The 27845-nt window shown below is 37.2% G+C and overlaps 1 pseudogene; it reads left to right on the forward strand.

The window, feature by feature from the left end:
* Positions 1–77: 77 nt before the first annotated feature.
* On the forward strand, positions 78–26584 carry LOC106983817 (sterol-4-alpha-carboxylate 3-dehydrogenase, decarboxylating-like; annotated as a pseudogene).
* The last annotated feature ends 1261 nt before the right edge of the window (positions 26585–27845 follow it).

Raw genomic sequence — 27845 nt, forward strand, 5'->3', positions numbered from 1 at the left:
CGGCTTCAGTGACCACACTTTAATTATCAAGGATTATTATGCACCATCTGTTATAATAAATATGTACAGATTTAGTCATGGAGGAAAGGTAACCCAGCCTAAGGGGTTTTGTGCAAGCTTGACTGTTGAAACAGGACCTGAACTCACTGAAGAATAAATAAAATATGATTAAAGGGGAAAAGAGTCTAATGAAGTTTGGGACTGGAAACTTGGAATCAAAATCAGAAATTTCTGCTAGTAGCCTTTCGTCCCTACTCTGCTACTATTAATTTGGGCTATACTTATGTAAAGGCAAATGCAAATTAAAAATAAAAGGCTTTATTCTCCCTGATAAAAATAAGGAAAGAGATTCCTCACCTCCCATATCATACCACTTATTTTAGAAAACTTATAATAAGTTCTTACTCTGTCTCTTTGAAAAATTTGTAAATCCTTTTAAAAGTTAAATTAGGCTTTTGCCACCTTAAGGACCCAAAAATGTCTTTTTCAAGGACCTGGGAAATATCCCATTAAAAAGTAAACACCAAGAAAAATAGCACTGTAGTCTCCCAGTTGCTGTGGAAGGGCATTTATTTTAATAGTTACATACTTATTTTATTTTTCCATTAGAGCAATGATAATTACTACCTCAAAACTATGATTTTATGGGCATTTGTCCTTGATTTGAGAGTTCCCCTAACTTGAGGCTAAAACAATATAGTGAGTTGGTTTAAGGTAAATTTAAAGAAAAATACAGCTATCTTTCAATGGGATCAAAAGATTTGCAATTTGGTAAACTATGGTCAATAAATTTGAAATCACATTTGTATGTTCCTCAAAACCCTAATTAATACATTTAGAGAAAAAAGGGGAGCCTGGGTGGCTCAGTTAAGTGTATGACTTAGGCTCAGGTCATGATATCAGGGTTGGTGAGTTTGAACCCCACATTGGGCTCTGTGCTGATATTTCAGAGCCTGAAGCCTGCTTGGGTTTCTGTGTCTCCTTCTCACTCTGCCCCTCCCCGTTCGGCTCTGTCTCTTGCTCTCTCTGTCTCTTGCTCTCTCTAAAAAAATGAATAAATATTTAAAAAATTAAATATATATAGAGAGAGGAAAAAAAGACGAAAGAGGAGAAATAAAATATTCTTGTAATCTTTGTATAGAATCTATTATTTTTAAATTTAGGTTAGACTTGTTTCCAAATATTTAAATTACTACACACAAAACCTAATTAAATATTATCATATGAGAGAGCTGTTTTGATTCTACCTAAAAGTCACCATAATTCATAGAAAGCTGGTGTATACAAGACGGTGTACAGGTCTTTTATTGAGCACAAAACAGTAGGTCTTGTTATTTTTACAATTGTTTAATATTCATTCATTAATTCATCCATTAATTAATCAACAAATATTCATTTTTTTAAAACTTCTCTTACACACATATAAATGTATGCAAGTCACAAGTTTTACAGCTCACTGAATTATCACAAAATAAACACACCATGGTAGCCAACGTCCAGACCAAGTACCTTTGAAGTTCACTACCTCTCCTTCCCAAAGTCATCACTGTCCTAATTTCTGACCCCAGAAGTTACTGTTTCTTGATTTTTGAGTTTTACATAAAGGGAATCACAATATGTAATTATTTTGTGTCACGCTCGCTTTATGGTAGTCCATTGTTTGAATACACCACAATTACTCCATCCAATCTACTGTTTTTGGAATTTGGGATTGGTCCAGTTTGAGACGATTATGAAGAATGTTCTTCAGACATTCTTGTATATGTCTTCCGGCGCACACATGTATACACTTTGGGGGGCACCCCTAGTTGTGGAACCGTTGGGTTTGCCAGCGTCAGCTGTAGAGAAAGTGCAGGCAGCGTTCCGAAACGGTCACACGTTCACACTCCCACCGGAGCTTCCAAAAGCTGCTCCAGATCCCGGCCAGCTCTGCAGTTTTTACTGCTCTGGCTGTGCTCGGTGCCACCTCCTGATGCTTCCGGTACGGTTTTCCCTGATGAGGAGGTGGAACACCTGTCCATCTGTCAGTGGCCTTTCTGGTACCCTCGTTTGTAAAGTGTTTTCTAGCCTTTTGCCCATTTTTTTAAATTGGGTTGCTAATTTATTTTATTTTATTTTATTTTATTTTATTTTATTTTATTTTATTATTTTTTTACTGATTTGTAGTCATTCTTTATACGCTTTATATGTCTGGATGCGAGTCCTTTGCCACTTACATGTGTTGCCAGTTACATGTGCCTCTCGCAATCTGGGTCTGGTCTTTTCATTGCCTAAATGTGTATTTTGATGAACAGAGCTTTTAATGTTAACGTTGTCCACCTTATCAATCTTTTTTATGGCTGACGCTTTTTCTATTCTGTTTAAGAAACCTTCTTTGAGGAACCTGCATGGTTCAATCTTAAGGGTAAGTATTTGACTTTTGATTTCGGCTCAGATCATAATCACACCATTCCTGAGTTGGAGCCCCCACATGGGGCTTTGTGCTGACAGTGCAGAGCCTGCTTGAGATTCTCACTCTCCCCTCTCTCTCTTCCCCTACCCCACTTGCTCTCTCTCTTAAAATAAGTAAATGGACTTAAAAAATAAAATAAGAAAGGAAAGGAAAGGAAAGGAAAGGAAAGGAAAGGAAAGGAAAGGAAAGGAAAGGAAAAGAAATCTTCTACCTTAAAATTTTAACCCCCTTCCCCTATTTTACCCATCTCCCCCACCTCCTCCTCTCTGACAACCACCAAATTATTCTCTGTATTTATGAGTCTGTTTTGTTTCAGTGAACAAATATTCTTATGTAGTTATTATAAGCCAGACACCGATCTAGTGTTAGGAATATAATGATGAATGAGAAAGACATAGAATCCGCCCACATTCTAGTATGGAAGGCATGAAATAAATAACTGAATGTCTACTTTGTTATAAAATACTACTGGGTTTTGAATTATCTATAGATTTTATACTTATATTCATTCTATTCTTGTCATTGGAATGGTTATCATGTTAGTAAATTTTTTTCATAAATGTTTTGATATAGATAATGCATTTTTGGTCAATAAGGTCAATCTGAAAGATTCAAACATGTGGGCATAGACTGTTTTTTAATATATGTATTTGTAAAATATAACAGTTAATGTGGGTTTTCAGTATTAGAATTTCAATTGTGTTAACTCAAGGAATACTAGCTACATCTGTTTCTTCTTATCAATGTTGCAACCACTTTTGTTTTAGACCTTCTATTTAAGTCATCTTTTAATCAGTTCTTATTTAAAGAGCAGAGAACACTTCATTTGTAGTCTTATCAAAAAAGCACAATTTCTTTCTTCTAAAGAGCTCAGAACAATGATCTTTTAGTCCTGTGTCACTCTGATATAACTGTTTAATTTTGATTTTAGACTGCCTCTTTTCAGAATGAATACAAAAGTTAGAAAAAAAAACAATTTTTTATAAACTCATCTTTATTTTTTATTGTCCTTAAAAAAAAAGAGGCTCAACCACTGCCCCAAATTTAAACTTAGAAAAATAGGTGGGACACAACTTTGCACATATAAATCCTGATTTGGTAGAATTGATTAGTGAAAAACAAACATTTCAGAGCATTTCAGAGAACTGATGGACATATGTAGTGCCACACTACTGCCTTAAATTCAAGTAAGGAAAAGTAATTTTCTTTAAAGAGCTATCTGTCATAGAAGTGAACATAGCCAATGAATTATTTTCTTAATTGCCACTATTTCCACCATTAAGATTTTGTTGCCAAGAAACCAATTTTAGGAAAGCCTAAACTTTGATCAGATGAAGTTATTTTCTTCAGCTCACCAACTTCAGGTTACCTTGATGTCCTGGATGTATTTCTTCAATTTGCTCACTACAGTAATTGGGATTTTTGTGATAATTCCAATACAAACTAAGAGCTAGACAAGGAGCTTACAGTATTGATTTCACTCAAGAGAATTATGATAATGTTGGGCAAAGAAGTACTATTTCTGTCAGAAATTGCCAATGTAATGACTTGAGAGATTGATTTATAGAACTCTTCCAGAAAAATCAGTAAGACAATTGATTATGCGTATGTGGAAGTTAAGGCACTTTTTGTTTAGCAAAGGTAGGAAGATTGTGCTGAGTCTTCTGAGTTTTACAACATGACGCACTGTATATTAAAATCTAAATCGGTGTGATCCGGAGAGCTTTAGTCATTTAGGAGATCTTCATGGAGAAGGTAAGACCACATATGGCTAAAGAAGAAGCAGGAGATGGGGGGCAGGTAGGTGAAATAGATAAAGGAGCTTAAGAGGCACAAACTTCTAGTTATAAAATAAGTCACAGAGATGAAAACTACAGCATATGGAATATAGCCGATAATGTGGTAATAACGTATAACAACAACCACTGCACTTATAGCGGCGAGCCCTGAGTAATATATAGAGATGATGAATCAATATTTGTACACCTTAAAACTAATATAACCTTGCATGTTAATTGTACTCCAATACATTTTTAAATAAAAATTAAATGATCTTAAAGAAAAAAAAGAATCAGTAGACCAAAGTATTCTAAATATCAGAGGACATAGCAATGGTAACAAAATGTGAAAGCATAAGAAACCCAGAGCATTGGGTTTGTGTAGAAAAGTGGTGGTTGTTTTAAAAACAGGGTTAGAATTCTGCATAAAATGCTAAGAAACTTAATGTAATACATAGGAATAGAAAACTTGATTTTTTTTTATTTTTTGGCTGGGGAATTAATTTAGAAGATAAACGTGTGTTAAAGAATATCAAAGTGATACTTCTAAATAATGACTCATGACCAAAAGTTTATTTTTTTCTATTTCTCTAAGAGTATGTAGTAACTGTCCTCTTTGCCTATTGGGAGGACCGCCATATCGTGATGGAGCCAGCTAAGTGGGCAGGGTCACATTCTGCCTTTTGGAAAGCAAATTCATTGGGATGAACAAGTTCTATTTCGGGCTTGAGCCACAGGCTAAGAATTTGGGTATCCTGAGGATGGGCACATGGACTCTGTCTGGGAACTCAGAGCTTGGAGCTGCAGTGCAAAGTCCTAAATCCACAGCACAGTCATTGTCCGCTCTGGCATTCAGAAAGCAAGTATTTTAGAATAAATGCTTCAGTCAAAAATAAATTTGGCGAGGGCTCATGCGTCGCTCAGTCCCTTAAGCGACTGACTGTTCGTTTTGGCTCAGGTCATGATCTCATGGTTTGTGAGTTTGAGCCCTGCCTTGGGCTCCACGCTGACAGCACAGGGCCTGCTTGGGATTCTCTCTCTGCCTCTGTCTCTGCCCTTCCCCTGCTCGCATACACAAGCTCTCTCCCTCTCTCTCTTTCTCTCTCTCCCTCCCTCCCTCAAAAATAAATAAACTTAAGGGGCGCCTGGGTGGCTCAGTCGGTTGGGCATCCGACTTCGGCTCAGGTCATGATCTCACGGTCCGTGAGTTTGAGACCCGCGTCGGGCTCTGTGCTGACAGCTCAGAGCCTGGAGCCTGTTTCAGATTCTGTGTCTCCCTCTATGTCTGACCCTCCCCCATTCATGCTCTGTCTCTCTCTGTCTCAAAAATAAATAAACATTAAAACAATTTTTTAAATAAATAAATAAATTTAAAAGTTTTGGAAAAAGAAGCAATCAATACGAGTGAAAAATCCAGAGATTTTAGAGAAGAAAAAAAAAGTCCCCAAACATGAACAGGAATATGAAAAATATGGAGAGGTTTGACAGCACGTGTGCAGAAACGGATAGTGGAGACAAACTCTGCTCAATACAATGCTGGTGAACTAAAGGATAAATAAATCTTGTTAACTTAGAAACTTTCACAGATAGGAAAACCTTTCTTGCCAGAACAGTATTTCTACACTGCTCTGATATGTTAAACTGGTGAAAAATATTCCTGATCTTGTATCCCCAGAGTGGAATGAAACCAGAAGAAATCTCTAAAAGGCAATGTCTCCATCTCCATAATAGCTATGCATTTACAATTTCACCATTTTCTGTTCATCAACGCAGTCAGAACTTTATATTAGTTCATGCAGAGAGCCTCATTCCCCTCAAGTCTTGGCACAAGAATCTGGACTTATCTTTGTGTTGCATAAAGGTTTTCCTGACAGACTGTTACCCTAGGGGAATCCAATATTCCAAATGTAAGGCCCTGGATTGAACCACCTGGTCTCAATTTCAAAACCTTCAAGTTAATATCTGTAAAAAATTCAAAGTTTTGGATAACAAATTGTACAGGCTAAACTTTCCAAGATCCAGAAAGGAAATAAGAAAAGGGAAAAAAATCATTCATTTAACAAATAGTTGTTGAGCTTGATTCGCATAGAAATAGTCCTCCCATATAAACCTCATATGTATCTCATCTTACAAGTTTTCTCCTCTGGTCAGTTTTTGATATTTGCTATTACATGCCAGAAATATTTGCCTGATTACATGCCAGAAATTTCCATTTAGGTTGAAACAGAATTGTATAAATATGACTCGTGTCCATGACCAATTTGGAAAGCAGGGAGTAATACATCCATAGGGGAAAATTTTTCACGGGGCTATAGAGGGAAGGAAGTCACTAAGAGGTAGCACAAAGGTTCACCTTTCAAGATGCATGGCCTACCTCAGAGGTGAGGACAGGACGTCCCAAGCCATCTTGTAGACTGAGATATGGAATTGAGCATCCTTTCAGTTACTTCGCTGCACGTCTCTGAAGTGTTCAAAGAAATAGCACATCTGAAAGTTATGAAGCTGGAGATTTGGGGACTGCAACGCTACCCTCGGGCATTGAGACTGCAGGAGAGACGTAGAGGAAGCTCTCCTCCCGTCTGTCACCCAGCACACAAGAGAAATGAAGGAGCACATTTCTCATTTCTGATGTAGAGACCAGAAAAGAAATACTTCAAATTTAGATCATTGCTTCGTGTTTAGCATTCCTGCACGTGTATCACTTTGGTCCTATCAAACCTGATTGAATACTCAAAAATAAAATCCTCAAGTATGACTAGTCGAGAATGTCTAGTTAAGGAAAAACAATTTATTGTTTACCTCAGTCTTGCCTGTATGCAGAACTAAGTTTAGATCGTGTTTGCTTTAATAACTTTTAAACTTTTAAGCTTTAAGGTTTAAACTTTAAACTTTTAAACTTTTAACTTCTGAGTTGAAATATAGTTAAAATGTGATGAATGTAACTGACTATACAGTTATTGACGATGCAGATGGAATGAAATTATTAGAAATTTTCCAAAATGGTAGAAACATCCTGAATTAAGAAAATGTAGGACTTCTGGGAAAGGTGGCAGTGTAAGGGAGGACCCTACACTGACCTTTTCCCATGGATACAACTAGATAACACCCACATTAGCATAAATAACTTAGAAAATGACCCAAAGGCTGGCAGAACAGACTCTCCACAGCAACATAGAGAGAGGTCACATCAAAAATGGTAGGAAAGGCTGAGACACAGTCGGGAACCGAGCTGACATTTTATTCAACATAGTACTGGAAGTCCTAGCCACAGGAATCAGACAACGAACAGAAATAAAAGGCCTCCAAATTGGTAAAGAAGAAGTAAAACTCACTATTTGCAGATGATGTAATACCATGTATAAAAAAACCCTAAGGAATCACCAAAAAGCTACTGGAACCACTAATTGAATTCAGTAAGGTCGCAGGATATAAAATCAATGTAAAGATATCGCTTGCATTTCTATACACAAATAATGAAGAAGCAGAGAGAGAAATTAAGAAAGCAATTCAATTTACAATTGCACCAAAAAGAATAAAATACCTAAGACTAAACTTAGTCAAGGAGGTGAAAGACCTGCACTCTGAAAACTATAAAACATTGATATAAGAAATTAAAGATAACACCAACAAATGGAAAAATATTCCGTGCTTATAGATTGGGAAACAAAATATTGCTAAAAAGTCCATACTATCCAATACAATCCTTATCAAAATACAAACATCATTTATCACAGAGCTAGAAAAAATAATTCTAAAATTTGTATGGAGGCACAAAAGATCCCAAAAGTCTTGAAAAAGAAGAACAAGGGGTGCCTGGGTGGCTCAACTGGTTAAGTGTCTTTCTCTTGATTTTGACTGAGCCCATATTGGGCTCTGGACTGACAGCACAAAGCCTGCTTGGGATTCTCTCTCTCCCTCTCTCTCTGCCCCTACCCTGTTCTCTCTCTCTCTCCCTCTCTCTCTCTTTTTCAAAATAAATGAAAAAAAATTTAAGAGGAAAAAGGAGAGCAAACATAGAGGTATCACAATCCCAAATTTCAAGGTGTACAATAAAGCTGTAGTATGGTATTGACACAAAAATAGCACATCGATCAATAGAACAGAATAGAGAGCTCAGAAGTAAACCCACAATTAAATGTTTATGTTTGTTGGTCAAATATGTTTATATTTGACAAAACAGGAAAGACTTTCCAGTGGGAAAAAGTCTCTTCAACAAATGGTGTTGGGAAAACTGGATAGCTACCTGCAAAAGAATGAAACGAGACCACCATCTATCACCATACACAGAAATAAACTCAAAATGGATTAAAGACCTAAATATGAGACCTGAAACCATAAATCCTAGAAGAGAGCACAGACAGTAGTTTCTGTGACATTGGCCATAGCAAAATACTTCTAAGCATGTCTCCTGAGACCAGGGAAACAAAAGCAAAAATAAACTGTAGGGACAACATCAAAATAAAAAGCTACTGCACAGCAAAGGACATAATCAACAAAGCATTAAGACAACCTACTGATTTCTACCAAACATTTAAAGAGGAGTTAATACCTATTTTTCTCAAACTATTCCAAAAATGGAAGGAAAACTTCCAAGTTAATTCTATGAGATCAGCATTACTCTGATACCAAAACCGGACAAAGACATTATAGCAGAAAAGAGAGTAATACAAGCCAATATCTCTGATGAATATTGATGCAAAAATCCTCAACAAAATAATAGCAAACTGAATCCAACAATACATTTAAAAAAATTAATTCACCATGATCAAAAGGAATTTATTTCCAGGATGCCAGTGTAGTTCAATATTCACAAATCAATCAGTGTGATGCATCGCATCAACAAGAGAAAGAATAAAATCCATATGATCATTTCAGTAGAAGCAGAAAAAGCATTTGACAAAGTACAACATCCATTCATGATAAAAAACACTCAACGAAGTAGGTTAAGACGAAACATAGCTCAACATAAAAAGGTTTTATATGAAAAACCTATAGCTAACATCATTCTCACTGGGAAAAAATAAAGCTTTTCCCCTAAGGTTTTTGCATTAAATTAACCTAACACTTAGTGGCTTAACATAACATTTTTACTGCACCATTTCTGTGAGTCAGGAATCTAGGCATAGTTTGTCTTATTCCTCTGGCTCTGGGCCTCTCACAAGGCTGCAATGAAGGTGTTGGACAAAACTGTAGTCTTACTTTTAAAATTATTTTTAGTAGTTTTATTGAGGCACAATTTACACACAACTGTACATATTAAATGTGTACAGGTTGATGAGTTTAGACGTAAGCAAACACCTGTGATACCATGATTGCAATTAAGGTAAATATACACATCACCTCCAAAAATTATCTCATGTCCCTGTTTCTGTTTTTATTTTTGTAGCAAGAACAGTTAACACGTGATCTACCCTCTTAACCACATTTTGAAGCTCACAATACCTCAATTGCGAACTGTAGGTACTGTGTTGTATAGTAGAATTCTGGAACTTAGTCATCTAGTATAGCAGAAACTATGTCCTTTGAAAAGCAGCTGTCCATATCCGCCTCATCTCAGTCCCTGTTACTATTGTCTTCTCTGCCTCTATGAGTTTGACCATTTTAGATACCTCACACAAGTGGAATCATACAGTGTTTGTCCTTCTATGCCTGGCTTATTTCACTTACCGTAATGTCCTCCAGCTTCATCCGTGTTGCTGAAAATGGCAGGATTTCCTTCTTTCCTTCCTTTTTTATGCCTGAAAGATATTTTATTGTATGTATATACCATATTATCTTTACTTATTGGTTGACACATACAAGTCATTTCCATATATTGGCTATTGTGAATAATACTGCACTGAACATGGAAAAGAGACATGGTGTCTCTTTAAGATTTGATTTCAGTTCTTTTGAATATACACTCAAAAGAGGGATTATTGGATCATATGGTAGTTCTATTTTTAATTTTTTAAGAACCCTCCCTACTGCCTTCCAAGGCTGCCACAGCATTTTATGTTCCCACAAACAGTATACAACTGATTTACAATAGCATCAAAAAAATATGATACTTAGGAAAAACTTAACCAAAGAAGTGAAAGATTTCTAAACTAAAAACTATAAATATTTATAAAAGAAATTAAAGGAAACACAACTGAATGGAAAGATATTCCCTGTTTATGAACTGGAAGATTTAATATTGTTACTGTCCATACCACCTAAAGCGATCTATAGATTCAATGCTACCCCTATTAAAATCCCAATGGTATATTGTACATAAATGAAAAAAAAAGTACAGAATTCATATGGAATGATAAAATTCCCAGTGTATCCAAAGTAATCTTGAGAAAAGCTTGAGGCAGCACACTCCCTGATTTCAAAGTTATAGAGCTATAGTAATTAAAACAGTATGGCACTGGCATAAAGATACACATAGAGCCCAATGGAACAGGTTAGAGAGTCTAGGAATCAGCTCATCCATATAAGGTCAGCTGATCTTTGACAAAAGTTGATCTTTGACAAGAGAGCCAAGAATACACACTGGGAAAGGACGGTTTCCAATAAGTGGGATAGAAAAAACTCCGGATATCCACATGCAAAAATAAATAAATAAACAAAATTGGACCACAAGATTGCACAAAAATCTACTCACATTGGGAGTGCCTGGATGGCTCAGTTGGTTAAGCATCCTACTTTTGCTCAGGTCATGATCTCACAGTTTGTGGGTTCAAGCTCCATATTGGGCTCTATGCTGATAGCTCAGAGCCTGGAGACTGCTTCAGATTCTGTGTCTCCCTCTCTCTTTCTACCCCCCCCCACTCATGCTCTGTCTCTGTCTGTCTCTCAAAAATAAATAAAACATTAAAAAGTTGTTTTAAAACTCAAATGGCTGAGAACTGAAATGTAAGACCTGAAGCTGTAAAAATCTTGGAAGAAAAGAAAAAGTAAAAGCTTCTTGACATTAGTCTTAGCAATGATGTTATTGGAGGACATCAAAATAAATCACAGACAATAAAAGCAAAAATACACATCAAACAAAAAAGTTTCTGCACAGCAAAGAAAACAATAAACAAAATGAATGGCAAACTATGGGATGGAAGAAAATATTTGTAAGCCATGCACCTGATAAGAGATTAATATCCAAAATATATAAGGAAATCCTACAACTCAATAGCAACAAACAAACAAAAAATAGCTTAAAATGGGGAAAAGACTTGAACAGACATTCCTCCAAAAATGGCATCCAAATGGCCAACAGGTATACGAAAAGATGTTCAACATCATTAATTATCAGGGAAATGCAAATGAAAACCACAATAAGACACTACTTTACACTGTTAAGATGGCAATTAATCCTGTGAAGATATAGTCTTGTTTTAAGACTTGAATTGGAGTGAATTCACAATAATGGTTTTGATAAGATTCAGCGCCTCACAAGCTTTTGGCTTCAGATCCTTTTTTCCCTGCCATGGAGAACATACTACTATGTAAGCAAAGGGGAGAGGGAAAATAAGTAACAAGACAGAAGTCACTATATTCTTTAATTTGATCTAGGAACCAACATCCTATAATTTTTGCCATGTGCTATTCATAAAAAGTAGGTCACTAAGCCTATACCTTACACAAGGGCATAAATACCAGTAGACAGAGATCACTGGGAGCTATTTTAGATTCAGCCTACCATATATTAGAAAATAAAACTGTGCTTCACTGAATCTTAGGAATAAAACTATGCATACTTTTTCAAATTGTTTTTTTTTACTGTTTTCTTACTTATTTGTAGGTTTTCTTTAAAAATTACTGCTCAACTACTTTCCACACTTTGGTTCCTGAACTCAATAGTTTACCATTGCTTATTTATTTAGAGTGTATACTTAATCCTGAAAGACAATATCCTTTCTTTTAGGGTAATGTCTCAAACTGGCACATCAGCAGAATATTGAAAAGACCATTCAACTATTTTATCAGGTTGGCAACTTCAGAGTGTGGTATGTGATAGACCAGTGTGGAACCCACGCTCTTCTGCCCATTGTTGTGCCTCTTTGCTAAGAAGTGGATGCCTTAGTTTGAGATGATGTTGTGAAGCATTCAGTGTCAATGGCTGAAAGTCTTATAAGTCCTCAAACAAAGTTCGGGAAGCAAAGGAAAATGCATACTTGGAATGTGTTTTATAAATGTTCGTGTTCCCTCCAATTCATATGTTGAAATATCAACGTGATGGTATTAGGAGGTGGGGCCTTTGAGAAGTGCTTAGGTCCTTAAAGCCATCATGAATGGAATTAGTGACCTTATAGAAGAGGTCCCAGAGACCTAGCTCAATCCTTTCCCATATGAGGACACAACAAGAAGTCACAGTCTACAGCACAGAAGAGGACCGTCACCAGTACCTGACCATACTGTCATCCCAATCTTGGACTTCCAATTTCCAGAACGTGAGAAATAAAGTCCTATTGTTTAAAAATTACCCAGTCTTTTTTATTTTACTATAGCATCCCAAACAGACTAAGACAATGTGTGAATCTCAATCAAGAGCAATTGATTTCAGGGGTGCCTAGGTGGCTCTGTCGCTTAAGCATCCGGCTCTTGGTCTCGGCTCAGGTCATGATCTCACAGTTTGTGGGATGGAGCCCCCTGTGGGGCTCTGCGTTGTGGGTGTGGGGTTTGCTTGGGATTCTGTCTCTCGCTCTCTCTCTCTCTGCCCCTCTCCTGCTGGTGCTCTATTTGTCTCAAAATAAATAAATAAACGAGTTTTTTTTTTTTTTTTAAAGAGGAATTGCTTTCAGGGTAGAAGGGGCTCAAGAGAATATATTGCCACCAAATTGGCCTTCTTAAGATGGTGCCATATCAGGGGCTTACCACTGGTCTCTGTTGCTGGCAATTGGGATAGTCAGCAGTGATGAGTAGCAGTCTTCATGAGGTGATCCAGGCTTTCGGGTTTATGTATAGCCCTCGTCCCTGTCATCATGGTTACTGCATCCATTTGTTTAATTTGCCAGCAATGGTTTGCCAATAGCTAACTACGCTGTACAGTGTAATTTTATCTACTTGGTTATTTAGTACTTCTTCTATTGGTAAAGGTGGATCAATTCTACAAGGCACTCATTTATATGAGTGATACAAAAACTTTACACACTTTGTACCCACTCCTATCTGTCCATCCACACACCTCTTCACAGCCCTCCTTACCCTTATCTTCCAAACTTTATCCTCCAGTCCCCTGACTAATCTGTCTACATTCTTGCTTTAGGCACATCTCTTGCTCCACCATGTTGATGACTACGTGCATAGTGTGGAAACTTTTGTACAGATTCTCCTTCTGCATCATCGTTCAGAGCCACTACTAAGTATGAGTATTGCGCATCAGCATTCCATTTTCAGTTAGCCCCAACACACCAAACTGACATATCTATGAACCAGCCTTGATTTTTTCCCATTTCTGTCAGCTTGTTGTAAGAGAACTCACTCCATTTTGGCATAGGTATAAGATGAAGATAGGCAGATAAGCAGCATGAAACTGTGGTGGATGACTATAGTTAAGGCCTGGCCCATCTGCTAATGCAACTTCTTGTACCTTTTTTGTTTAAGCTTATTTATTTATTTTGTGAAAAAGAGAGCATGCATGCACACAGACTAGTGGAGGAGGGACAGAGAGAGAGGCTGAGAGAGAGAATCCCAAGCAGGCACTGCATTGTCAGCACGGACCCTGACGTGGAACTTGAACTCACGAACTGTGATCAGAACCTGATCTGAAATCAAGAGTTGGACACTCAACCAACTGAGCCACCCAGGCACCCCATCTTCTTGTGCTTTTGACATTGATCATGCTTATCCTAGACATATCACTTTTATCTAACAGGGGATTGCTACTGAGCCTACCTAAATTTACGATTTGATTCATTTTACCCATGATGGATATCTCTGATGGCATAGATGCTTGATGTCTCATGGTTACACAGTTCATCAGTATTAGTTCTTAACAAAACAACAGAATGCTTTATGCTTTATGAGTGGTGCTACAGATGGCATGGGGACTTTCTCTAGAAACACAAAAGTATTTGTTATAACTTTTCTATTACAGCTTGCATGACATCTTTTCCCACCACACATACAAAAAGGCTTCCTATATCTGTGACTCAAGAGACAGAGCTCCTTGCAACATACCTTGGATCTGCCTCAGAGCCATACTGGAAGCTAGTTCTCAGCCTTCCATGTCACTGGGTAAATTAGTTGGAGTAATATTCTCAAGTACACAATATGCTACTTTCAGAACTTGAAGATGCCTAACAAATGTTCTCTGCCTCTTCCTCAAAGTATACCTGAGAGATGTCCTCTCAGCCATAATAACACACACTTATCCCACATGCAAAAAAAAAAAAAAAAAAAAAAAAAAAACCTCATCCCCACTCTATCCAAAAATCCTTGAAAGTCTTAACGAAACATAATATCAGGCTTAAATTCTTGGATCTGGTAAAGTATATCAAGTCTAAACATGTATTCTCTTGATTTAGAGACCTATAAATTTAATGAGAGAGAGAGAAAAGCAAACATACAAGTAAATTTTTTGACCTCATGCATACATCACATAGTTTTGGAAATAGAAACCAGAGAACTCTCTAAAACACACTCCCATTTGAAGAAAAAAAAAGTGCATAGAAGTCACTACTCCTTGGCAACTCAGAATTCCTGCTATGCAAGTGTTTCCATGCCTCTGTCCTCTGGAAGTCAAAAATGTTCTTTGATTAGGTCCCAGTTCTGCTTCCTGGGAGTGGTTCTCAGCCACCTAAGGGGATTAGTCTTTTGTCATCATCTTTCTCCAGTTCTAAAGAGGTTGTTAAAGGATGCGCCCTCTTTCCTTTGACTAATTTCTGCCTGCAAAATTGGGAACCCAAAAGTTATTTTAGATATTAAACAGCTTCAGTCCATTTTAGCCCTGGCTAGTGGTACTTTAGCCAAGCATCCCCAAATCCAGGGGTTTTATTTACTTGATCCCAGTCAACTACATTTACAAAAGAACAAATGTGTGGGCTTTATCATGTATTCTGTTTCCATGAACCGTATTTCTAAGGCCACAGACCTTTGGGTGCTTTGAGTAGTATGGCCCATTAGGAGTCTGCGGGGCTATGCTTTCTAGAGGCCCTTTTATTCTCTGCAAGACATACTAGGTCTCACCCTAAATCTTTTAAATAGTTTAGGAAAGCACAGGAGGACTACTCCTTAGGGTCTACATCCCTAAGCTACATCTTAAAGGCCCTTGATTTTTTCTTTGCCCCCAAACTGCATCTATCTTAATTTGATAATATTTTACTGGTTTGCAGGGTTAGAGAGCCTGAAGAATTTTAAAGAGTTTTATAAACCAGTGCATTGTGGAAACTCTCTATTGCCCCTTCATTCTGTTTACTAACTGGATAGTCCTCTACTGAGCTCATGTCTCACTTTCATTACCTGATTACATCCACCTAAATGAAGTTAGATCTCTCATTCTGCACTCTGCCTGGAGTCCATCTTATCCATATCTACAAATTATTACATGTGATATCAGTCTTCCCAAGAATCAAAAAGGGCACGTTTTACAAACATTTAATGACAGCATCATATGGGCTATCATTTTCTAAGCCTCCTATATCAGCTTCTTTCTCTTGCCATCCAGGCTTAAAATCAGTGCCCCATATTTTAGTTTTTTTATCAGCATTCCACTTCAAGTACCACTTTTTGCATCAGATGACTTTTGCTTTATAACAACCACAAAAATCAGCGAGATACCAAAACAATAATTTACTTCTCACACATCTTACCAGGTTCCTTCTACTTTTGCCAGTTGAATTCATTCACACGTCAGTGGAACTACTGAGTTTGGGTAGTGCTACTTCAAACATAGGTCCCTGGAGTGGCTTTTCTACATGATTCTCACAACCTCGTTGGACCAGCAAGCTAGCCAGGGCATGGTATTCTCATGGAAATAATAAAATTGCCAAAGCATATGTTCAAGCACATTTCAGTCCCTACATGCTGAAAAAGCTCTTGCTTTTAGCCTCCCATTGGCCACACCAAGTTACTTTTATTAGCTAGCCCAGAATCCAAGGGGGCAAATATACTTTGTGTTTTGGGGGAGGATTTGCAAAATTACATGGAAACAATGCCATCTGAGGAAGCAATGATACCTACTTTACTACTAAAGTAGTTTTGCAGAAAAGATAATGAATATGATGCATTTTATACTCAAAAATACATATAAACATCCAGGGTATATCCAGGAGGCAACTGAGGTCAAAGACTTGGTGATATCAAAGCTAGAGAAGTAGATTTGGGCAACACTGGTATATGGATATGCAACAATTTTGCAGTACATACAAAATCATTAGGATAAAAAGATTGTATGTTATAATAAATACAAATTCATTGGGGTAGACAGTAGATGACAAGGCAGAAGAGGATGCTAAAGTGTATAAAGTACAAGTGAGTATATGGTGGGCACCAGAAATAAAAGAGTTTGAGAGAAGAAGTTGTAAGATGTACAGAAAGGTAAATAAGGCTGAAACCCAGAAATAGATAATTACGTTTGACAAGTAAGAGGTCTAATTTCCATGTTACAGACGTATGAAATAATCACATAATTTATACGTGGGTTTAATGATATCTAAATACAAATCATGCATCATAGCATCTGACTTTAGGGCTGCCTGCCCTAAGATGAATTTAATAAACATAAGACCTTGCTCATCATATTCCTAGGGGCAAATTAAATATTAAAATTCTTTGATATCTACATCTAAGAAACTCTTATAATTAGATGCATATGGAAGGAGAGTAATTCAAATGACAAAAGCTGAAAAAAAATTAGTATGGCAATGCCTCTTCAGCCTGTCTCGTTTACAATATGAGTAATAAAAAATATAATTAGAATAAAGCACTTTAGGAAGAACAAATTCCCCAAGCCTACCCTACAAGTTTCAACTCTGTGTTCCAGGGGAACTTATCTAAATGAGCAAAAAGAAAATGCAACCCACAGGGAATAACAAAATCATAAGTAATGTCAGTAAAGTTGTTTGCTCCCCACAAGAGCACACTCAATAATATCAGTTGGAATTCCATACAAGAAGAGATAAAGTGTTAGATTCTGGTCCATTAGGAATAATTTGCTATCTATCCGATTCTAACTTGTTCAGATAGATTAAATAGTTAAAGAATGCTATAATGAAAATGCCTAGCAAAGCTTTATCTATTTTTTTTACAAACATGGCACAAAACAAAATTATTTTGATCACACAGTTTGATTTTGTGTATGCAAGTATTATAAGTTGAACTGTGTGTTCCCCAAAAGGATATATTAAAGTCATATTCCCCAGTACCTAAGAATGTAAATTTATGGGACGGGGGGGGGCACCTGGGTGGCTCAGTTGGTTGATCATCTGACTTTGACTCAGCTCATAATTTCACAGCTTGTGAGTTCAAGCCCCACATCAGGCTCTGTGCTGACAGCTCAGAGCCTGAAGCCTGCTTTGGATTCTCTCTCTCTGCCTGTCCCTTGCTTGTGTACACACATTCTCTCTCTCTGTCTCTCAAAAGGAAGAAAGAAAGAAAGAAAGAAAGAAAGAAAGAAAGAAAGAAAGAAAGAAAGAAAGAAAGTTATTGCAGATGTAACTAATTAAGATGAAGTCATGCTGGAGTAGAGTGGGCCTTCAGTATAACATCACTGTTGTACATATAAGATGGTCCCTTGAAGATGGAGACACAGAGAGAAGACCATGTGAAACAGAGGACTGGAGTGACACATGGATAAGCCAAGAAACATCCAGGATTGCCAGCAAACCACCAGAAGCTAGAAAGAGGCAAGGGATGACTCCTCTATATATTTCAGAGCCAGCATCGTTCTACCAACATCTTGACTTGAGACTTCCAGCTCCTAGAACTGGTAGAAAATAAATTTCTATTGTTTTGAGCCACCCAGTCCATGGTAGGTATTCTGTCATGGCTGCCCTAGACAGCTAACACAGCACGTCTCAATCTGACTGAATATAAGCAACTTACACATACATTTATATCCTATATGAAGATTTGGTGGCGACTTTAAAGGTGCCCATTTCATAAAATAATTAGCCAGACACAAATTTTTAAAAAGCAAGATTAGCAACATTACTGGTGAATATTCAAAAGGGGAGGATGTAGATTAGCAATTGTTTAAATGACTTAACAGAAAAATACACCCTGTTGATAAGGAGGCAAATTTTAATAAGATATGATGTTTGGTGGCTTTAAAGTCAGGCAATCTTGATGTAAAAACATCCAGTTCCACCATTAACTAACTGCTTGAGGTCAAGCAGTTTATTTGATTTTCCCAAGAGCCAGTTTCCTTATGTGTAGAATGAAGATTATAATAATATCTGTCCCACAGAGTTTTCATAAAGACTTAAGTATATTTTCTTTAAAGCATAGTTCCAGTGCATAATGAGGGTGTTATTCTTATTCTCTTACCTGATAAACTTTTGTATCTTTTTAGAAATCCTCATTCCTCACTAATGCAAATGAGAATATTTGCCTTTTATTTTCTTTTTTTAAATGTTTTTTATTTATTTTGAGAGAGTGTGTGTGTGCACAAATCAGGGAGGGGCCGAGAGAGAGGGAGATAGAGAATCTTATGCAAGTTCCACGCTCATTGCAGAGCTCGACAAGGGGCTTGATTTCACGTGTCATTTTATTTTATCATCATATTTCCACATCCTCTAGCCAACCTGCACTTCAAAGATGAAATGTATGCTCTACCCTATCAGTGATTAGGTGTAAAAATGTACAGTCTCTACCGTCAGACAAATCTAGTTTTCCTCCCAGTCCGGGAAGACTCAGACAATGCATCTAAACTCTCAAAGTATCTATTTGTTGTGCTATATAATAACATTATAATAATGTGTACCTCATATTAAGTGCAAAATATACACAGAGTGTCTGAAACATAGAAGCTCAAAAGTTTCTGGGGCGGACCTCTCCAGCCCCTCAATTCATTCGGGCACCAGTTTCAATTCAGGTTATCTCCATGGTTTTTAGCTTTACCAGGGCCTCAGCCCTCATTGCCTCACGACAGAATCACTCAAACACTTTTCTAAACTAACTCCCTCAGCTTTGATCTCTCCACCCAGTCCTACGCATCCAGCATACTAGTAATGGAATGAACTTTATGGTGCTATTATGCCTTAAAAAAAAAAGACACCTGTTCACCATTGATAATCCTTCTTTCTGACTTGCCATAGTCGTTATAATCTAGTTTCACCCCACTGCAATCAACACTGTAATACACCACCCAGATCCCTACCGATGAAGGAGTACATCATTGAAGTTGCCCCAGTTACAGAGTGCTGACAGTAGACAGCTCTCAACTTCCAGGAACATCAGAGATTGCCTTATTGCACAGAGTCACTGCAGATGTTATGCCCCCTTCCCAGGCTTCCCAACACCCAATGGCTCATCAACGAAGGCATACAGAGTCCGGATCAAGTTGGCCTATAAAGCTGAAAGGTCATTCTAGCTCCAGAGCTCTCTCCATGGGTTTGGCAGAGGCTATGATTGGAATTTCATTCTCAACATCTCCTTCTTCCCGCTCCTGCCTGAGTGCCTTTCTTTCACAACTGTGGATCCCAAGGGCTGCCCCTAAAAATCACCCTTCTTAACAAATTCCATCTCACAGTTGACTTTCCAGGATATGAATCTGACACATCCACCTAAGCCAGCTTTGTTTCAAAGAAGCCATCACTATAAATGGTTGTCAAGGTCGGCTTTTCTTCTCTCTTTAGCAAACTAATCACACACATACAATCATTTGTTCATCTATGCCTTCATTTTTTGAAAATGAGTAGAGCATGCTTCCTTCCCTGTAGGCTTCTTTCCTGTAGACTAGGAGGGGAACATAAGCATTTAAAATAAATGTGATGAAAACAGGATAGTAGCTCTTCTAGAGGTAGGTGTGACGTCCATATGAGCGCACATAAGGTGCTAGAAATTATTATTGCTGTGCTGGTTCATAGGTAATTCTGCGGCATCTTTTTTCTTCTCTCTGTTAATGACAAACTCAATATTCACCTCTTTGAGGGAGTTCCTCCTGGCAAGTCTTCTCACGCCATTTATTTAGATTTTTTGCTGCCACTTATGTACATCTTTCTGGTGAAAATATCATTACTTTTACTTTTAATTTAAAACATGTGCCTACAATAGGCAAATGTATAAAGAACAGAGTTTTGCAGAATTGATTGGGGAGATGATATGTGTAAGTTAGGCATTTTCCCAGATACCCCAGCTGTCAGTCTGAACAACTCTCTGGAATGTATGGAAATGGCAATAAGAGATTTCAAGATAAAACATACAGGTTCCATTGAGACAGGGTTCACTATTTTCAAAAATAAAATAATATTGATCTCTACAGCTCTGCTAAAATGTTCTCTCTTTCCATATCTCCAAATAAAGGCAGGGAAGTTTTTTAAAAAGCTGGGAACACAACAAAAGTTAACTTTCACTTTACCCAGGAATTCTTCACTTATTACTCCAATACTAAGATGTTCTACCTATGTCAAAATGACACCCTATCACCTTACCCAGAACCCATAGAACAAGTTAGGAGCTCAATAAACATGTAAAATGAATACTTGATGAATAAATTAGTAAGTTACCTGCAGCTTCTTTTCCATTAAAAATCTGAAAAGCATACTCTTTGAAAAGCATTTTTGCATGCATATACTGTAAAGATATTATAAGGCTTTGCCTCTAAATTTCTAGAGTTAAAGGAATAAAAAATAGAGTGTTAAGATAAAACCAAATAGGCAAGTAAGAAGCCAAGTGACATAGGATTGTAGAATCACTACCATATCCCAAAAGAAAGAGTAACATACACAGAAGTTCTAATTTGCACCTTTTTCGGTGGGTAATTGCATTTTCAGGACTTATATATTTAAAGTTATTCTGTACTATTTGCTTTATAGAATTTTTCAGTGATAATTATGCCAAAAGTCATGTCTAAATCACCACTTTTGTATGAACTTGCTCTAAATTTAATACTGTACTCAATAGCTGTTCCTATGTTTTCTTAGCAACATTTCAATGATTTAAAAAGAGAGTATTTTAAAAAGTTGTAGATATTCTATTTGGGATGAACATACTAATCAATTATTCTTTCCAAGACACTTAAGTATACTTCAAATAAAAATTCTTGACTTTTTCATTATAGGTGTGGGTAACATTAATCGCTTTGAAATAACAAATTGCAGTGAGCTGATTACTTCACCACGATTACACTACCATAAATTACAGGAAGGAGGAACCCAAGGCTTAACCTCCTGCGTGTTTCTCCTACAATGAGATTCTTACTTATTGTCCAAGACTTTTAAGGAAGCACTGATATTAAAATATTTAGTGTGAGCGCTGTAGGATATTGGATCAAATGGAGAATTTAAGGTTGGAACAACACAACTGGATTTGGGATAAAGCAGTAACAGGAGGTGGTGGACTTAAATCTAATTCTAACATTTAAACTCAAATGTGATCCTTCCTAAGCAAAGATGGCAAAAACATTTGCTTGTTTCATGTATGTATATATATATATATATATATATATATATATATGCATGTGTGTGTGTACAATTGCATATACTATGTATGCAATTGCATATGCTGTATATATAATTGCAAATATGTTTTGCATATTCATATTAAATTTCAACCTTCTTTCCACTTCTGAACTTCTGTCCCCCTTTACCCTGCTCTGCTCTTTTGATAGGACTTATCCCCTCCAATTACATAGAATTGACTGGTTGTTGTTACTGATTGTCTGTCTCCCTTAGAATGTAAGCTTGAGGAAGACCAGGATTTGTAGAAATTTGTGTGCCTTTTGTTCATTGAAGTATCCCAAGCACTTACAGCTGTACCTGGCACATAGTGGGTGCTCAATAAATATTTTGTGGGTAAATACCAAAAAAAAAAAAAATCTCAAATGTGATCCAATACTAATCTCTCTGGCATTTTATCACCTACAGTTACATTAACCTAGAAAATCAATCATTAAATGCAACAAAGAAAGGTACATTTCTATATAAACTGGACAAGTTGACAACAATTCATCATATGCTTTTTTATATATTCTGCATTTATTAATTTTAGTACATTTGTATACACAGAAAAAAATCTTACTAAGAGCATCTTCAAGGGCAGAACTGCAAACTGGTTGAGTATATTTAATTTGCTGATGCTTAATTGCAGGAGATGTGAAAGCAGGATGATGAAAGAGAATAGGAAAAATATAAAAAGATAAAGAAAACGCCCTTCCTAAAAAGATTTTAGTCCTTCCTTCCCATTTTTTCATGTCTAGAGGCTGGAACACTATGTTTCATTCTTTGGTTGACCTTTCTTTCCCACTTAATAACTAATGAAGCAAAATCTACAAGGCATGTTTTACAGAATTAAAATTTTGTGAGTATAAATAACTGTGAGTATAAATAACAAGCAAAACATATAAGGAGTTCGCTGTAAATATCTCCCCAAGATATGTTAATCTTGAAAATGAGTATAAAGCGTATTAAATTTTATAAATTCTTTACTCTTGGTATCTCTTTATAGTGAAAGATTTTACACAACACTTAAGTGTTACCTAAGCTCTTCCTGTTATCAAGCCTAAGATCTTTGAGGGAGGATATTATATATGATTTAGTTTGTCCATTTATAATGTGTGTGTGTGTGTGTGTGTGTGTGTGTGTCTGTGTGTGTGAAGTAAAAAGAGAGTAAACAGAGAAAAAGAGTGAAACAGAATAAAAAGAACCAGAAAAAGATCAGGCTTGGGCAGGCTGGTCTCTTTTAGGTAACCATCATAACTGCAGAAATGAAGATAGAAATAATGAATGTTTAGCTTTGGTATAAAAAGTTTAAAAATCAAACTTTTGGCAGATTATTTAGCTTTTTAAGTCACAAGAAGCTAGATCCTTACAGCATCAAAAGCCAAGTTCTTGCTATCAATATAGGCATAGAGTGAATAGATAATTGATCAGTAAGTGATATCTCCAGACACTTGAAACTGCAAGTTGGGAAGAAGTCAGAAGAGTCGGAGAGTGAGTCATTGAAGGAGCACTGAATCTTGCCCTACCTAATGTTAAGTTCACCATGTATGCACACATGAGGGGTAGATTGGTCTCACTGATGCTTCAGGAGGAGACATGTTTCTTGAATGTCAGGAAGCAATCTGAGGCAGTGTCAGGAGAGTCCTCACATGCTCTGATAGGACATAAGGAGCACGCAGTCCCTCAGACCCTTCTATGCTCCTTGGCTGGGAGTGTCCAGGTGCGACACCCGAAGCTGGTTGGCTGAAAAAGATTTGCAGTGGTTACAAAGACATGCGTTGGTGGCCATGGAGAATGAATCAGATGAGAGGTCTCTCAGCACAAGCTAATGGGAAAGATGTCAATAGCAGTGACTGGGTGCCTCCCACTCCTTCAGATATGATGATATTTTTGGTACATCTAGGAAAAATGTCTCCCCCAAAAATGCAAAATTGAGGAAGAACCTAAATTCATTTTTTTAAATCTCAAATTGACTAAGTTTATATGAATTGACTAAGAAATATTATGTTTTCTCTCATCAAATTGAATGGGAACATTTCTATTGAAAAACAAAAATGTCACCATTGAGCACATTTGACTCATAGCCTGGAACTGTGTTCATACTACATACATCTTTCTTTTTGTGAGCTTTCCATGATTCTCTTAGGTTGTCTTTGAAAAAATCTAGTCTAGTCTTTTATTCAATTTACCTGTCCTTGTTATAACTCTGAAATCTTGAATTGGGCTTATGGCATTAAATTGGCACTCAATAAACATACAAGAAGGAAGGAAGGAAGGAAGGAAGGAAGGAAGGAAGGAAGGAAGGGTAGAAGGAAGAAAGCTATAAAACTAATGCCTCCCTATATCTTACTCAATATTTCCAAATGCATTGGAAATTCACTAATTATTTTGCCATCATATTTGTTATATGATCTACTTGTTCCATTTAAAGAATAACAGGTAAATTACATTTGGGAAGGAAAAAGATACTAGTAAAGACAAGTGCTCCCAAGAGAGGGAATTCTGTCCAGGCATCTGACTTAAACTACATGTATTATGGTTTTTCAGGGCTCTAGAAGAATGTTTTAGGTTACTATTTTTTAAATCATGGTGAAGGGGTGAATTTTCTAAAACATGAAACCAATACAGATATCATTAAGAGAAATATTTTAGGTTATATAATAAAATAAGTAATTGAAAGGTAGACTTCAAATAGAGAAAATTATTGTGTGCATAGGACAAAAGATTATTGTAATAAATCTTTTAAGTCAAATAGAGAAATATAAAATTAAAAAGAGAGAGAGAAAGAGGGGAGAAAATAGATAATGAGAATGTGTAGGACATAATTATGAGATCATTTTTAAAATATAGTCATTAAAATATGAGTAATATACAACTTCACTAGCCATTCAATAAGTGCAAATTAAATTAGTTTTTTCTGAAAATAAGATTGGCAAATAAAAAATTGATAATAAAAAACAAAAAGACATAATAAAAATGATAGTAAAAATGATAGCACCCCAATGCCAGTTGCAACATTTTGGAGGGCAGTTTAACAATAGGCATCATGGTATTTAATGTGTGGATACTTTGACCTATAAATGTCACTTCTGAAAATTTAACCTAAATAATCAGACATATTATAAGGAAAGGGTGCAAGGATTTGTACACCTGAGTTGTTTAGAGTAGTGCAAAATAACATTAGCTTAAATGGTCATCAACAGTATTTAGATACATAGTCTAGATGCATACAATAAAAAAATACTCTGTGGAAATTAAAAATGATTATGTAGTTGGCTTTTGGATGTGTTCAAACTATAGTAAGTGAAAAATGAAAGTCCTAAAAAAATGCAACATATGAAGGTTATTTTTGTTTTAGAAGCTGAAGAGGAGGGAAAGAGAAAGGGATGGGGCAGGAAAAGAAGGGGAGAAAGAAAAACAACAGAAACTAGAAAGACATTCTGCAAATATATTGAAAATGATTACTCTTGGATTGTGGGTAATTATAATCTTCTTCATTAAAATTTTTATTTAAAAATTTTATTTAATAGCTTACAATGAAGGTGCATTAGGTTCAATGTCAGAAGAACAAGCTAATAAAGACATTTCTATTCTGGAAAAATAGAATTAATTAATAAGTTAATTGTTTATGGAAAAATAAGGTCCTTGACATCAAAATGACTGCGTCAGAGTAAAGGGTGGCACTGGCAGCTGGAGGTCTTTGGGTGCAAGCTGAAAGCACTCTGAGGCTGGCCAGAGGAGCTCCCATGGGTGGGAGACTGGGAAGTGAATAACCATTATTTGAAGGGCCAATAAGTGCACAGTGATAGGAGGCTCTGGATTCCTGGGGCAGCACGCGGTGGAGCAGTTTCTAGCCAGCTACTCTATCAATGTATTTGATATGCAGCAAGGGTTTCACAATCCCTGGGTGCAGTTCTTTCTGGGCGACCCCTGTAGCTAATAGGATCTGTACCCAACTCTTAAAGGTATAGGACAGTTGTCCACTGTGTGTCACCCCCACCAACCAGTAACAACAAAAACTCTTTTATAGAGTGAATTGCGTTGGCACGAAGAATGCCATTGAAACTTGCACAGAGGCTGGGGTTCAAAACTCAATTTAACCAGAAGTACCAGTGTCATCTTTGAGGGTGTCAACATCAAAAATGGAACTGAAGATCTCCCTTGTCCCATGGAACCCGCAGACCACTACACAAAGACCAAATCTTACAGGAGAGAGCAGTCCTGGGCATCAACAATCCTGAGAGGCATTTCTTAGCCATGGCCACCTGCTGTCATGGCATTTTCAGCCCAAGAGACCCCCATTTGGTCCCCATCCTCATCAAGATGGCTGGGAAAGGCAAGGTGAAGTTTGTGATTGGAAATGGAGAGAACTTGGTGGACCTCACTTTTGTGGAGAACCCAGTGCACAGACATATCTTGGCTGCAGAGTACCTCTCCTGAGATGTGGCTGAGTGAGAAGGCACTTCACATCATCAACCAACCATGAAGTCACCCTTTCTGGACATTCCTGTCCCACATCCTGACAGACCTCAACTATAAGGCCCCCAAGTACCACATCCCCTACTGGGTGGCCTGCTACCTGGCCCCCCTGCTTTCCCTCCTGGTGATGGCAATCAGTCCTGTCATCCAGCTCCAGCCCACTTTCATACCAATGCCAGTCGCATTGGCCAGTACATTCCACTATTACAGCTGTGAGAGCCAAAAAGGTCATGGGCAACCAGCCACTGGTCACCATGGATGAAGCCATAGAAAGGACCATGCAGAACTTTCACAACTTGTGTAAGGTTGAGTGAAGCACCCCAGAGTCTGGACCCTCTCAGTGCATTCCCTGGCTGCTAACTTTCCCGTGTGGACCAACAAACTAACCCTCTTCACATGAGTTTCTTCTGAGCTTAGGTCTCCTCCTGCCAGTTAGATGAGAGCCGACTCAGCTCTTCCGTGACCACAAAGTGGGAGAAAACAGCAGACATTTCTCCTTTTGTAGGCTTGGATTTGAATTTCTTAAAGCAAGCAACTTCATATTCTACTATTTTGTGTTTTCTCCTTCCTTCCTCACTTTTTCTCTCCCTCCTTCCTTCTCTCCCACTCCTCCTCTCTCCTGGGATACTCATCATTCCAATGTCCTTGCATTTAATCAAGGAAGCTATAGGAAAAAAACAACTCATTTGCTGATTAATGATGGGAAACTAAATTTACTTCCAAGGAAACCCACACTAGAGGAGAAGCCTAGTTCAAAGAAACACATATTACAAATATCTTAGAAAAAAAAATCAGAAGTTACAAACACTTCAAATGTACATTTCAAATAGATGCAGAATTTAGAGCAAAAACTTTGAAAAAGTTTCAGTAATTATAGCCACACCACCACCACCACCAATCTCCAGAAGGAAAAGACTGCTGGTTGTTCACCTCCTTCCATGCTTCCAAGTTCCCTCTCATGTACAGCTGGTGTGCCTGCCTGCATTGTTTTTCATAAAGCATTCTCTCACAGACACATCTCTGTTTATCAGTGGAGCCCCATTGTCCTTTTTCATTGCAAGATTGTAGCCTGCCCCAGTGGCCTGCCATTTTAGCTGTATAGCTCCTCTTCTGACATGGGACGTGGGGCTGGTTGACGGTAAGCCATTGAAAAGGTCAGAGAGAAGAACCTCCTTCATCTGCTTGGAGTTTAGGCAGAAACTCCATGAGATGATGCAGAAAGGGCTGTTTCTCTACAGCTCATGCTCACAGAACCCTTCAGGCCAGTTTCCAAAAGGTAAATTACATAAAATGCAGTGTTCTCTATTTTCTGGTGACGATCTGCTTACAGAACGTGGTTTTTTTCCCAGACTAATCAAAATGCAATGTTCAAAAAAATAAAAATGATTTTATTAAAATGATGACTCCATTTGCTATTTTAGCAAATTCACTTCTATATGTTCTTTAAATATTGTTTATGTGTTACAAATATTTTTGGAGTTTGTTGTCTCTTTCTCATTTTCTGATGTGTTTCGGTAATGGCATGTCTATTTTATTGTCATATATTCTTTCTGTAGGAATTTTTTGTTTTATAGT

The sequence above is a fragment of the Acinonyx jubatus genome, chromosome D3 (genome assembly GCF_027475565.1).
Source record: "Acinonyx jubatus isolate Ajub_Pintada_27869175 chromosome D3, VMU_Ajub_asm_v1.0, whole genome shotgun sequence".
Classification (NCBI taxonomy): Eukaryota; Metazoa; Chordata; class Mammalia; order Carnivora; family Felidae; genus Acinonyx; species Acinonyx jubatus.